This window comes from Accipiter gentilis, chromosome 7 (genome assembly GCF_929443795.1).
Source record: "Accipiter gentilis chromosome 7, bAccGen1.1, whole genome shotgun sequence".
Classification (NCBI taxonomy): domain Eukaryota; kingdom Metazoa; phylum Chordata; class Aves; order Accipitriformes; family Accipitridae; genus Astur; species Astur gentilis.
Window position 1 is genome coordinate 27505392 of NC_064886.1, and position 15677 is coordinate 27521068.

The following is a 15677-nucleotide window of genomic DNA, read 5'->3' on the forward strand; positions in this document are numbered from 1 at the left end:
CCTTTTTTGAAATATTTTAACATATCTTTCTGCATTTTGGACATTTTGAAAATTTGGTTTTTGTTTATAGAAACATGTTTTGGTTTTGGTTTGGTTTGGTTTTTTTTGTGGAATGTGAAAAACCACTGCCAATATTTTGCTTTTCATCATTAGTAAAGATAAACCTCCATAAGCTTGATTTGGACAAGCATCCTGCAAGTTTGGCTACTTCAAACTTTACTGCATTACTTGAGTACAAGCAGCCCTTCAGTGTTACCTATCCTTTTACAAAATGTTGGACAGATACTGAATACTGCCTAAGTTGGTATTTTCCTCTCATATGGTGTAGATAGATGGGTGTACTTGCACAGAGTAACTGGCCAGTTTCATCCATCCATTGAAGGGGTCTTTAGCGTGTAGCAAGGGTGTTTGTAAGGAAACTGGCATTTTGACTTTTTCATTTTAAGCTATACTTTTCAGTGTGTCAGGCTGGGTGACAGAAATGGCTCTTCAGGAATGGCAGAGAGATAAGTAACTTCACTGAAAATTAGTATATAACACTGATTAAAAGATGATGAACTTATATCTCAAGATCACCAATAACATATTGTAACTCCTCACTTCTGAGATCTGTTTCACACAGATTGATCCTCATTTCTGATAGATTTCCATCATTTTAGCTGAAATGCCCATCAGTGCAGGGAAGCAGTCCATGCTGATCAGATTCTGTAGTTCATGTCAATGACTGTTGTCATAATGTAGCTGTTATCATCTGGTCTTTCTGATAAAAATTTATCATCTCCACCAGTTCATAATGAGCCTGACTGATACCATAAAACCCTGTACTGCCACCAACAATAATTGCCATTCTATTTGGAAGTCACAGAAGAGAGACTAAGGATGTAATGTTTAAATTTTAAATGAAATATTCTCTCACCATTATGGGTGGTCTCCTTCCCAAACTTTGGTAGGACAGTATAATAACGTTACCCAATGCTATTGCCTGAACTGTGCATAAAAAAAAAAATTAGAATTGCCTTCAGTGCTGTCAACCTTTTAATGTTCTAAGTTGAGTATGCACATAGCATACACATTAATCAAAATAAGTTTGAACTTCCTTTCTTATTTTTAGCCTTGCCCTGAATTTTATTGGACTGACTAACTCTAAATAATAAGCATAACTATTTTATTTAACCAAGGGAAATGAGTGGGAACAAGTTCCGACTGACAATGGCTCTCTGCTGGAACCCAGAGAAGCAAATGCAAGCAATGCAGTAAGGAAGATCAAACTTGTTACACTGCTGATATTCTAAGAGTTTGAACTCAGACTCCCTGCTGGCCTCAATTTTACAATGATAATCATTTCCTAAAATGTCTTCATTTTGTAAATGAAGCTGTACCTCCCTCTGAAGCAGGGGTTTGCAAAGATTAAATAATTTACATTTCAAAGTGTTCATTTCTTGCCAGTGTGAGAAATACTCAAGCAGGAAAATGCGTGCTCCTTTTAATTTTTGAAAGCTGGGGGTGCATTCATAGTGAAAATAATCACAGCCTATTACAGCAGCCTTGCTTGCCTCTTCCCACTTCAAAAGGATGAGCCTATCTTTTCCCCGCCCAGCAGTGAATGACCACTTAAATGAGTGATGGCTTATTAATACTATGACTCAGCCACTTCTTGATAAGGAGAACAATAAGAGGTCAAAGCTTGAGCATCCCTTACAGGAATTAATGAGAACATGTTGCTGGTAATTTGGTCTTTTGGAGATTACATTTAAATTAAAAGGTTCTTGTGTTGGGCTTAATGGCGTGACTAGTGTCGCCACTATTTGAAATCCAGAGACCGTATTTTTGTCCTTTCCACCTGTATAATTTCATTGACTTCATTAAGGTTGCCTTGGCAGTTGGACACCATTTAAAAAAAAAAAAAAATTAGGAAAACTGACAAAACAAAACTTTAAGGAAGTTCTCCAAAAATAACCCTAAAAATTTATACATATTTAAGGTCTCTTAAATTAAACACTTGGGCATAGTGTTGTTTTCAGACTCAGGATCTATTATTACAAAAACAATGAAATGCACATATTTGAGATGTGTTACATTAACATTTCTGCATAAGACCTGGAACTGATTAACTTTCAAAGAATGCTGAAGTTGTGTGCTATTCACTTTTGAAGAACAATTTGACCAGGCAGAGGTGACAGTGTTTGTACAAGCGTGGGGACCTTTTCTTTGGTTCCTCATCCTTCTTTCCATTAAAGACTTAGCTCATGGGATGTCTGGTTTTATTCTTAACTTTTATTTTTACATTCTATTATTGATACTGAAATTGTTCTTGACACTTTGAAACAAAGGCATAAAATACAATGGTGAGATCAAGGTTATTTAAAGGAATTAACATTACTTATATTGTTGCGTATGTTATTCATTACAGCAGGGAAATCCAACCTACAGCTTTTCTACTATCTTTCTCTTGTACTTACGAAAATACTGCATGTAATATCTTTTCCTATCTCAAGCCAATGCAGTGATGATGTAGATAGGACTACAAATATAAAACAGTGTTTGTTGTGCTAACTAGTTTAAATTTTTCTTACGCAAATGTGCGTTGCATTTTCAAGGCAGATTGAAAAGCTGTGAATCAACTATTTCTAAAATTTCGGACATAATTCCAAGGCAAAGTGTAGGTATTTCAATTCAGCTGTTTTCTCATTGGGCAGTGGTGATAAAAAATGCAGAAAAAAATCTAGATTACTATAAAAATAGGTAAATGATAAGCCAAAGAATTTTTAATGGTCTTGATGTGTTGTTTCTGAGCTATCTAGAAATCATATCATAATTTTCCTTTGTTTTATTTATCTCCTGCTGAGATTATATCACTAAATTTGTTGGAGAACTGCTATAAATCTTAAAAGATCTAAACCCAATACAGTGGTAAAAGAAAAGTAAATACGGTTGTGCTGAGCTTAGTTCAAAAACTTATAAAAAATTGGTGGAAGAATATTCTTCTACAGTACCAAGCCAGAGATAAGATTCACTATTCCAGCCAAGAAAGATTTATATTTTCACTGGAAAATAGAAGAACAGGTTCCAACGCAAGTATATAAAATGTTGAATAATGCTCCAATGAACCCTCTTTATTAGGCATTAGTTCAACATTTGTGTGATTCCTGGGGAAACTGATAAAATGTCATTTTGAGCAATAGTGTGATCAAATTAGGAATTCAGAAGGTGGAGGGAGGCTAAGTCCGTATGGTAGTATCATGATGGCAAGTGACACTGAATTGTTTAACTCCTTCCCTTGTCTGTAAAGATACATAAAAACGTATTGGAAAACGCACACTGCAAATGATCTCTTCTATAGCTTGTTCTTCCATTTGTCATTGAAACAGAGTTTCTGGGTAGCTGAGATTGTTTCTTGTCCTCTGTTCACCAGACTGACAAGATCTCTTGATTTTACGATCAATCGTTGCTGACATCTGTGCAATGTTCAAAATATACTAGTTGAGTGCTTACAGGAACTGTACAACTCACTTCTCGCAGGAGCTTTAATCCTTGTAGGCTTTAAAGGAATTAGAAGCCATCCAGATCCCTTATTATGACACTTGCTTGGGCCCCAGTGATAACTTTTGTCCTCTATTTAGCCAGTTAACCATTGATTACTCTGTGCCTACTCATGATGCAACAGGCTGGTAGATATTGCTCTTGCCAGAGGCAGTGAAATCCTGTACCGTTCTGAAACATGAAATATGACTACTCTATAATCAGGAGAATATTTCAGGACTTGGATTCTTAAACGGTCTCTCTTTGCCATGCGATAGCTTTAAAAAGGAAGGTGATGCAGAGCAATGAGGAAGAGAGGTGAAAAGAGGGCATGAGTGGGGAGCCCAGTTTAGCTGGTGCCAAGGAGAAGGGCTGGCAGCCCCCAGCGCTGGGCACCGGGAAACTGGAGTTGCCTGGAACTGCTGCCAGCCAGAGCCTCCCCAGGGGGTGGCTGGCTTGATGTGGGGGACTCTCGCTTTGTGACTAGTGACTGACTTATTGTTGCTGAGAAAAGTGGCAACAAGCCAAGCAAAAGCCCTTTTTGTCCTTTACTCCCAACAGGGGACTTCGTAGAGGTTTGTCATGTGCCTGGGCATAATCCAGGCAAAGTCCCCATATGTAATTAAAATAGGTTTTGCTACTGTATGTGTTTCTTAGGCAGTGGTACTCCAAGTTACCGGTACCGTTTATTCTTTTAGTTAATGTTTTGGTCTGATTTCAATGCTTAATTTTTTGGGGGACTGTTTTTGTCTTTTAATCAATACTTACTTCTCAACATCAGCACTCCTTTAAATAATTCTGGTTGTGTATAGATTACATAAAAGAGACATCATTTATAAATAATAATGTCTATGAGTAGCCATCTCTCCTTAATGTAAATACCAATATATTTCATGATCAGAAATCTCCAACATATAGGTTTCCCATTTAATAAAAGTGTTAGTAGCACAGACTTAAATCTCACAGATAAATTATATCCATTTTGAACTGTCATCACGGTAGTCTACATCATTATTTTTATGCCATTGAAGCCTCAGTTAGGCTTCTATTTGTAAGTTTTAAAAATTATTATTATTATTATTATTATTCAATTTTAAGGTACTTGAATGTAATAGACCTAATGGTACTAGAAAATCAATCTTAGTTGCTTATCTGCAGCTATTGTAAGGTTTTTTGCTATTTTCCACAGTTTGGATAATCTGTAAGAAGGTTGCAGTGGAATACATTGTCCCAGAGATCACTGATCTTAGGTGATCATGACAGATATATGGCAGGCAAAGTCTCACAATTATTCATGCTGAGTAATAGTTCTCTAGTAGAGTATTTCTATTAAATTCAGTGGAACATTCCAGGAAGTAAGGGCCTGTGCAGCACACTTTAACAGATAAGTTGCTTTAGCTACCTTTTCTCATGACAAATCAAAATTTTGTAGAGCAATATTAAGAATCATTTGAGAAAAATCTCTTTCATCAGAAAATGTCATCTCATTAAAACCAGAAAGGTTCATACAATCCTTTTCGTTTCCTTAAATCTTTTCTGAGGAAAAAAAAAGGTAATTGTATCCACATTACAACGATTGGTCTAAGTAAGAGAGCTGCCTCTGCACTAGAACACAAAATGTTAGAATTATCCCCTCCTATGTGAAAGCATGTTTTGAATCTCTGTTCCAGTAAATATTTCTGTAATAATTCTACATTATCTCTACATAATTGTAGAAATTACAAATTAAAAACTTAATAGAAGTTGAGAGAATTGATACAGAAGGTATCTAGGAGGTGGCTAGGATATTCATCTTGTATCTGCAAGCAGGGAGATTGATGCCACATCCATATGTCTGATTAGCCCAGATTGGACGCCTACTTTTTCATTAAAAACTTAAACTTTTGCCTTTTCTTCTTGTGCAGGTATAAGGGCAGAACTGGCTGGAAGTGAGACGTGGGGTATAAGAAGTAGGCGGCACTCAATTCTGCTTTTTAAAGAGCATCCTAATTGCAAGTATCTTTGAGAGTTGGTTTTTTTTCTTGTAATTTTAATAGATCAATAATTGATCAATAGATCAAGTCGCCTTGTCTTGCTATGTGATATCATTACTATCCACCTTAAGACAAGAGGTATTGCTTTTTCTTGGGGTGAACACTCTGGATCTAATCCAGATTGCTTAACAGAACACTTTTATTAATGGACAATTGTACTAGTCATACTTAAAGTCAAGTTTGTATATGTTTGCATTATTGTAGCTCTCAAAATGCTTCATGTTTATTCAGGATCGGTTCTTTCGTAATGATATTGGAAGTAGCATGGTTCCCAAAAACATGTTTTAGCATTTCTCTTCTGAGTAACTATGAAACACTGAAATATTTTCTGTTGAGTTGATTTAGGTTTTATATTTCATAGGTCCCAATCCCTCAACTGAAACATTCAGTAGGCAAATGTCTGGGAGTAATGTTTTTGTAAACAAAGTACTAATTAAGTGTATATAGTCTAGAATGAAGTGTACTATTGCCAGATTCAGTAGGAATCCCAGTCTGACCTGGAATGCTTTAAAAAAAATTGCAATGTAAAACACTCTGAGAGCAAGGCCAAGCTTAAAGTGGATTAATGTAGGCCTAAACCCACCCTAAGGTAAAATTTTTTCATAACTGATTTTATTTCCCTTGATGCAAAGAGAAATGCAACATACTCTCAGTTGCCATCTGATAGTGAACCATCTTCTGGAACATACAGCCAGTTTGATTGTGGAACACTTAGTCCAGGTGGAATTTCTCTAACTTGCTGGAGTTAAATTCTTGCCAGAATTGTGTCCTGTATATAAATAGAGGAAAGAGATAGTCCTGCTGGAGACTTGATTCTCAAAAAGGTTTTTTTAAACAAATGGCATTTCTGAGAAATTGAGCAAAAAGTTTCAAGATAAAAGAGTGTTAAATATAGCTAGAAATAAGAGATCCATATGTTCAAAGCATATCAGCTTTGAAACCATGCACTTAGCCCTAGGACTCAACAAGATTTCACATTTTAAATAAAAATTTTAACTTCCTGAAAAGATAAAGTTCATTCATCTTCAGGGTAGCCTAGAAAGAAAAGAAGGAAAATATAATCCGTGGAGAAGCCTTTCACTAAGATAAGCATCTTTGACATTAGGAAAAAAAAAAAAAAAAGACTATAACGTGTAAAAATAAGATGGGTCATATCCCTTCCTAAAGAAGTCTGCTGTTACATTTGTACATCAAAGTAGGAGTAAGGTTATTTTCTGAATGGGTTTTTTGGCTAACAAGTACATTATCTTCCAAAAACGTTGCCAGAGATATAAAATCTTAGTTCAATGGGTAAGAAAGGCACCATTTTAGCACTCTTATTTGAAACATTATACAAAGCGCAGGCTGTTCTAAGTTCAGTGCAAATGTTACGTAAATACACCCATTCAAAGTTTGGTCCACTAGAAGGGTTTATTTGGTTGTTTCTAAATGATACTGATAAATGTCAGCATTCGTGTGTAACACAGTGTACATGTGTTTGTGCAACAGTCACCTATGTTCAAGTGAATTGATTTTATTTCTTACACAAACTGAGCTTTCATCCTGGAATAACTTTTCCAGTAACACAAAGGCAGATCAGGAAATGTGTAAAATGGATCAGTGCCCAAAAGACTAAGTTATACATCTATTCTTGGAAAAACATGGGCACACATTGTCTTAAAAAGAGAGGCATAAATTACAGAGGAACGCAAGCTCATTTGAACTTGCACGTTGAGCTACACCATCTATATAAATACTCATTGCATTACTAACTGTAGCATGTAGGTTCTTTTTTGAAGGTAGCTACCTAAATATATATACACAAACACAATTATATACCACTTAGTCATCTGAGCATATAGGCATATTTATTTTACTATGAAGTCAGCTTTGGCTTTTTGTAATATCATATTTTTATATTAATTTATAGGTATATTACCCCACAAGGAAAAAAATGAAGCTTCTGAAAGTATAAAATACTAGACAACCCAGTAATTTCTAGGTAGAACTTACTCAAAATTATTTCTCATGGAAGTCATCCATGCAAAAAGTTTCAACTTATTGAATGACTGTTGTCTTGAATATAAAGTAGACTGCCTTGACTGTATTAAAGTCTATTACAGAATATATGAGAATCTGTTTGAATGGTAAACTTTACTGTTGCTCCTTTTGCACTTCTCCATCATTGTACTGTGTCAAACTGACATTTAATTTTTTTCTACAGGTTAAAAATACATTGCAAAAATAGCAAGTGAGAGAATATGTAACACTATACTCAATTAAGTGACAAAATAATGGTTGATAACTAATGACAATTCTGCAGAGACATTGAGACGTTAACACTGTATATCAGAAGGAAACCATCCAAACCAAATCCAGAGCATCAAGAACCTGGTCACACTCTTTCTGCAGGAGCTTTTCCCTCTGTGTAGACATAACAGAGACATTTTGCCAGAGACACCTAGAATGAGATAGTAAATAAATATACACTATCAGTAAATTTTCAAACTGTTGGTTCTTATTCAGACTCAGGAACTGCTTCTTCATATGAGCATATTAGACACAAGTTTCCAGATGAAGCTTTTACATTTGTAAACTGGATTATATGTTGCTTCCAACGACAATGGAGTGGGCTCTGTGCAGAGCAAGTACCTTGTGGTGCTGTGTCTCAGGCCCTGTGGTCCTGTGAATCCTGTTGGGTCTGTTTGGGTTTCAGCAGAGCCTGTTTCCGTCACCTGCTCTTGCAAACTCTCAGTTTCTCTGCATCTCTGAAGACCTTCCAGGGCCAGTGAGGGCCATTGGAATAGAGTAGCTATAAAGTGATAAGCTTCCCTTGGCATTTTAGTGATTTTCATGGAGGCCTCAATAAATAGTGAAATAGGTCTCAGTGGGTTGGCAGAACAGGGTGCTCATTCTTCAGTGGAGCTTTCTTGCACTCAAGAGGCATCAGGTCTTGTCATTTTGGACTGTTCACATACATAAATGCTTTCCAGGTTGAAGTCTAACACCTCTTATTGGCTGTGTCTAAACTTCAAAGCAGGTGGCCCCATGATGTATCTTGAAGTCCTGGCCTGGTGACCATCCAGGCTGTGATGGCACCACAGATCTCCCTGCTCAAATGCCTAGGTCACCTTCTAGTGAGAACACCAGAAGTACGTCTAGCCAGATCCAGACCCTGAGAAATGCTTCTTGTTTCCAGCCCTTTAGATGTACCCAGGTAAAAACCTGTTGAATTGACATTCCTTGTTTCAAAGAACTTAACGGCCAAACTGTTCTCCTCTTAACTGTACCTGCATACAAGCTAGCCTGACATCCTTTTAGAAATCAAGTTTACTTTTTCCCTTTTGTACTGGACATTTCATAAACCCAAGTAAACCCGCAGTCATAGTGGAGAAAATGCACACGGGTCTGTTGACAACAGTCTCTGAGAAACAAGGAAAATGTAAGGAATTAAGGGTACAACAATCTCTGATAAAACCTGCCCAGCTACTTAGTATCATAAATGCATTTTGGAAAAGTGTCTTGTTCATTATATACATTAAAAGAAGTGAACACACATTTGATTGTCTTATTAAGACCAAAAGTAACATTTTTCAATAATATCTTAAGGTATTGGTTTCAAACTGTTGGAGAATCACTGTTTGAATAAATGCAATGTGTTTACATGATGAATGCTGTCTCTAGAGGTTACCCTACCTTCTGATGATTGAGTCTAACCCTGTTTAACTACTTTGACAAGATTCTTGCCTGAAGTAACATTTTTAATTAACATTCTTGTTTGTTTACGTCTAGAGATTGAGGGGAAGAATAACTAAAAGCTTTGGAACAGCTATTGAGTCTGCACTTGCTCTGAGCTGGAAGAAAATAATTTTTAGTATATGTTTAAAATTATATAACGTGTTTCAGATGTTGGTTCAGGTTACTGTTAAAATGGCATTCAAATCTGGGAGTGTTTCTTGCTTGTTTTATCCTTTTAAAAATTTCCACTGTGCTTTTTTTCATCTTTAATTAAATTTCAATTCATTTTATAATACTAATTAAAGTATTTACAGCAAGAAATTCTATCCATTTGCAAAACTGCAATAAATTGTAACATTTTCACAAACAAGCAAACTTTGTAGAAGTTTTGCAAAATCTTTATCCTGTATTTGTTAGACATTGAAGGGTAGATCATCAGCTGGTATAAGTCACTGTCATTCACTGGAGTCAGAAGAGCAATTTTGATTTACAACAGTTTAGAATTTGGCCAATAATCTAATTAATATAATCAAAACCATGTACAGACACCAGAATAAACAATACCAAACAGTAAGGCAAGTAACCTATCTTACAATGAAAATAAAATTAATGTCCCAGGCTTCTTAAATCACTGTTTCATTGCAAAGCTTTGCTTTCTATCAGCTTTGATCTCCTTCATTTCATTAGAGTCATGAATTTCTTCCTATGAAATTGATCTCAGATTCAGCACTGATATCTAGTGACTTTTTCCAGTTTCAGCTTTAGTCTTTTTATACAGCACTTGGAAAAAAATAAACAACCCAAAACCCAAACAAACAAACACAAATTATTACATCATAAGCAGAAGAACATATGGCACATCCAAAAGTGAGTGCACAATAAATATGTTTCTAGTAAATACTTTGGTGCTGAGTAAATTACAGAAAAGAGATGACAATAAACTACCATTCTGCTATTAATTCCTTTTCTTAGCATAGTAGAAGTTTAGTCATAGCTAAGCAGTTGAGGTGTGGTAGCACTGCTTATTACACTAGGCATTATCATCTCACCATTACCTTGGGCTTTCCTCATCTCTTTTGTATTCATCTTATCTCTCACGTGCCTAGCTTGTGAGCTTTCTTATTTTATATAAAAATCGGGTGTATTTTACGTGTCACAGCTGGGCCTTGATATATGCTTCTGGCCTTCAAGTTTTGTCAAAAATAAATACTGATTATAATCATTTCATAGGAATGGACAAAGCTTATTTAGCCTCAGGATAGAACATTGTGCAAAAATTTCACTTTGTTTAGCTTGTCTTGATTCACAGATGCATAGAGAAACAGAGGAATTAAAATGTAAAAGAGCATGCCCACTACAATTTTTAGCAATTGTTGTACCCAAAGTTAATTCTGCAGTGTTAGTACATTTTTTTCATGAAGTTATACCAGTTTATTTGTGGTATTCATGCGTTCTGAGTATTTGGACAGATCAGGATATTTCCAGTGGGCTTCCTTATCTGTAATAAAAACAATGGAAGGCCTGCATTTTGGGATCTGACGAACTCTGTGTGGATTCTTAGGAGTGGATTCTTATATCTATAGGCTGGACAAGTGGACCTTCTGCAAATATACTGTCCCATTACAGCTTTCTAATTAAAGATCAGCTGCAGGAAACAGTAAATTTAAAATAGTGATGACTATTTTAAAGAATAGGATGAGGAAGGAGGAGACTATTGAAGATAAGGAGGCAAATATCCTATTAGAAGAAATGCTCTATGGTGACTCTAAAGCATTGTGCAAGTATTCACAGTGGGCTATAGATGAGAATATGAAAAAGATGAGTGTTATAACATCAAGGGGTATGAATGACAAACAGATGCTAAACAGACAAATGAGCTATGGCTGAAGGAGGCCAGTGCTGTTGTATGCTGAGGGAAGAGAGAGGAGAGGAAGAGGTGGATAAAAAAAAATATAGCCCCAGAGAAAACTGAAAACCATGCTGAGAAGTAGTCTGGAGAAGATCACAGGAAACAGCTTATGGAATTAAAAACATTTGGGAAATTACAGCACTTAGGAGGAATTAAATATAAGAAAGTAATGGTCATCTATGAAAATAGAAACTTCAAAAAGGAAAGGACTGCAGCACAGAACCTGGAGGAGAAGAGCTAGAAAATCAGTAGATATGATCTCAGCATGAATAAAGAGAGACATGCTAAGGACCCCATGCAACTTATCAGTCTCTAGGAAGACCTTTTATGAACAGTTAACAATAGACTTTGGCAACAGAGAGCAAGGAAATGTCTGAGAGAGAAGAATATCTGACTGAAGTGATGGTCTTACATCAGTCCCATCATGACTGGAAAGAATGTGTATCAGATATAAATAGCATCTTAATTTATTTCAAGTGGATGTAACTTGCTTTTCACTGATACTCCTTACTGTTAATATGTTAAAGATGCTGAGACTATATAGATAAATATTAGCATAATTTACAAAGTAATGTAAAATTATATTGGAAGCAGAAGTACTAAAATAGTGCAAATGTATTTTTTATTTTCCTAATGAATTAACCATATTGAAAGTATTATTTTCAGACTTTGATTATCCATGTAAGCCACTGGAAATATTTGTCAAGTATTCAGACTGAAGAAATGGACTCAAACATAGATAAGAAAATGTGTTCATAATGAGAACAGATGCTAGAGATACAAAAGATATCTTTAAAAATAGTGTATGGCTTAATCCCATAGCCATTTTTTGTATGTATTTAGAGTAACTTTTTAAAGTATTTAACAGTTGTTCTGCTCAGCAGTGCAACATGTGGCTGATTTAGGAGCTGCATACTTAATGCTTACCTCCCTGCTTATGCCAGTCAGGCATATTTTTCTGTGTGCTTGCCAAGTCATTTCTGTACCTAAGATGACATGAAGTTGCATGGGAGCCCAAGTTTCATCTCATTTTCTTTGTGCAAATATTTCTGAGGTGCAGACTGTAGGAATTAAATACTAAAATCTCATTGAATTGAATGGGAATTAGGCACCTCAGTGCCTTTGTAGATCTTGACCTAGCCCACAGTTTCATGAACAGGGCCTAGGTCAGTCACTATTTAATACAGTGCTTTCAACCACCATTGATATGGTACCCAATTTTAAGTGCTTAGTTATCTGAATAGAACTTGCTTGTTAATTTGTTAAAAGATCTAAGACATAATCCCAAAACTGGTTAGGCTAATGCAGAGGAGCCTCAGTAGAAGAAAATTTTTCCTTCCAAAATTATCTAGAAGGTCAAAAAGTAGGTTAAAATTACTTCAGGAATGGGTTCCAGCTCCTTCATATTCTGGGCAAAAGAGGTGAAATCCATGGGGAAAAGGGGTGACCAGCTGTGCTTGGAGAATGCAAGCTTGTTCAAACCATGGGGGCGTAAGGGAAAAAAATGCTTGAATTGTGGGTTCTGTGAATGATGGTCCAAGTGTGCCCAAGAGCAGAACCTTGAATTTCTAGTGCAAATTTTTTTTTTTTTGAGCACGTGTGTGTGTTTGATCATCTACATGCCTCTGAGGTTTGTTGCCAAGAGAGGGCTTCTGAACTTTCGGGTTTGTACTTTCTTGCCTGAGACTACATATAGGTCTTACCATAACAGCTTGTTCTAAAGGTACAAAAATCATTAAATGCTTCTGTAATCATAGTCATGGTCATATTTTAGGTGGTATTGCAAAATGGCTTTGTAAACTGAGCATCAGTGTGAAACTCATGAATGAATTCAGGAAATGTAACAAGCGTCACAGTAATGAGAAAATTTGGGGAAAAAATAGAAAATCACATGAGCTACTTGAATTCTCATCAGCCTCCAATTTAGAAAGAGGATGTCTAGCAAGTTAATTAGGGAGACTGTTACAGTAGTTGATTTGAAGCTGACCCTAGATGTACTGTTGCTACAGTAAGCACAGAGTTTGGAAATGTGTATTAAATGCAGTTACGTGGAAATAGTAGGACCAGAATATGAAAGAGAGAAGAAACCAGAGTTAAAGGCTACTCTAAATTCCATATGACAGCAACAAGTGCAAGGCAAGTTAAGCTTACCTCACACAACAGAAGTCTCAAGTGTAGAATGCCAAGTTAGAGCCAAAAAATAACATTTCTTCCTCACCCACTTTAACAGAAGTTCAGTAACTCTGCAGCTGGAGAGACAAGGGGAAACAAACCAGCAACATTTCTCAGAAAATTTAAAGATAAGGTACATGTGTGCTAATCAGCCAGTGTTTATATCCTCCTCCTTTATTTTTCCCTGACCACTTTCCCAAATCAGAAGGGTACCCAGCTCTCTCCTAATTCCCCTTCAGGGTTCTGGTAGCAGGAGTATTCAAAGGAGAAGTATAACTGCTTTCTTTCAAAGTGCAGCCAACTTTAGCGTAGCTAGAGCCCTCACAGAGCAGCGTCTACCTACCTTAAGGAAGGTGAAAGGTTTTTTTACTCCCAGAAGAACATGCTGTTCCACCTTATGTTTCTTCAGTATTTTTCTTAAACCATTACTTGCAACTTTGCTCCTGGGTAATAAGGGCTCATTACAGTACTTTTGCTCTGATAATTCAGAAACCTGAAATGAAAATAACTTAGTCTCTAGGATTTCTACTGGTTGTGCTGAGCTTGTGGTTCTTTTTTCAGTCTTAAAGATGTCCTCGAGTCAGCAATATGTAACTAAAATACTCTGCATGTTTCAATTTTGGGAGACCTAAAAGTCATCTTGACCTCGAGCTCTAGAACTGTCAACACTCTTATCTCTAGTTAACCTGCAAAATCATCAGATATTTCTAGGCAGAGAATACGAGGCTACGTGGGCCAGCAACATGACAAACGCTATAATATGTTAATTCTATCAGCATAATACAATACCATTTTGTTCCTGGGTAGCCTTTTTCATTCTGAGTGCCTCAAGATGTACTCCAAATTTTTATGTAACCTGCAGCTTAATTCTGTGTTGATAATGTTGAAAGTATTGCTTTTGCAAATTTTACAGAAAGGGTCACATGTTCAATCCACTTAAGTTCTGGTAAGTAGAAAAGAGGTAACAAATGAGGATTTCTAAGCCTTTCAAATGAAGCTTGTTTTGAAAACTGCATCTAGTTATGATATTGTTCTGTATGGATTTAATATTATTCAAATACTCCATGGTGATGGATTCTGTGCATGTGATACAGTAGCGCTTCTAAAAGTAGTTGTCATTGTAATCCATTAAAGTACAGCTAATGCAATATCTATCCATGAGACTGCAAAATAATTATTAAGATAATATTGTAAAAAATGGGCAAAACTACGTTATATGGCATTAGCTTTGATAAATTTTGTTCCATAAAATTAGTTTTTGAAGTAGAAATTTACTAGGTTGGTCATATAAGTATCTGTCCTGCAAAAGTATTTTTTCTCAAATTAAAAAATGTCTTTCTTACAGAATTGGCTACAAGTGCCTTTTCTTATCTCTTACGGTTTCCAGTACTATGTAAATTCATAGCTCAGAGGAATGGTGTAATCTCACATAATGAGTTGCATGATATATTAAGCCAGTTTTAATGTATCTTAGTTTGAGAGAGGATTTTATTACTTTTCCCAAATATTATTTTGTTTCTTCAACATTATCATAAAACCTCATTCAGATAACATTAAGTATCTTCTTTAAAGCTTACACAGGCACCAGAACTGAGGGGATATGGATACAATGCAATCCTTAACTCACCCCTATTGTGTGGGAACAGAACAGGACCTTCAAAGCTGCTGGGAGTCTTACATATCTCATATGTGCTGCGACAATGAAACAAATTATGAACAGGGCTTAAGGCTCAACTCTGAATTCTTGCCTTTGTGAGTTTGTCTCTCATGCATGGTGAGCATTGATTTTGCAGGGTACTCGGAGATATGGCCTGTCTGTCAGTGAATAGGTCCAGATGGATTATTTTCCAAAGAAGATATTAAGACAGGAATATCTCCTTTTTTTGGTCTGGCACTTCTATTAAGTCTGCACAAGGAGGTTGAGTAATATTAGGAGGTTTATATATGAACTAATTCATTTCAATAAAAATGTATTTATACTGATAAAAACATAGTTGTTAATCTCACACAATGCAATGCTGCTCTGTTCTGCTTTAAAACACACTGGCACAGAAAATGCAGTTATGTTAATGTGCAGAATCTAAACCCACCCCAGATTTAGGCTGTACTGAAGAAATGGTCATAAGGTCCAAGATGCATATTCAGAGTTATTTCGCAGAGGAAGTCTGAAGTGGTAGCCAGTTCTGCAAAATGTTTCAAATGTACTGAATTGCCTGGCAAAAGAAATTATATCATATGACAAAAGATGTATGAGTTTTCACAGCCGCAGCACTTTAGCCCCACTAGTAATACAGAGCCAGGTTACATTAGCTGCCTTTGAGTTGAAT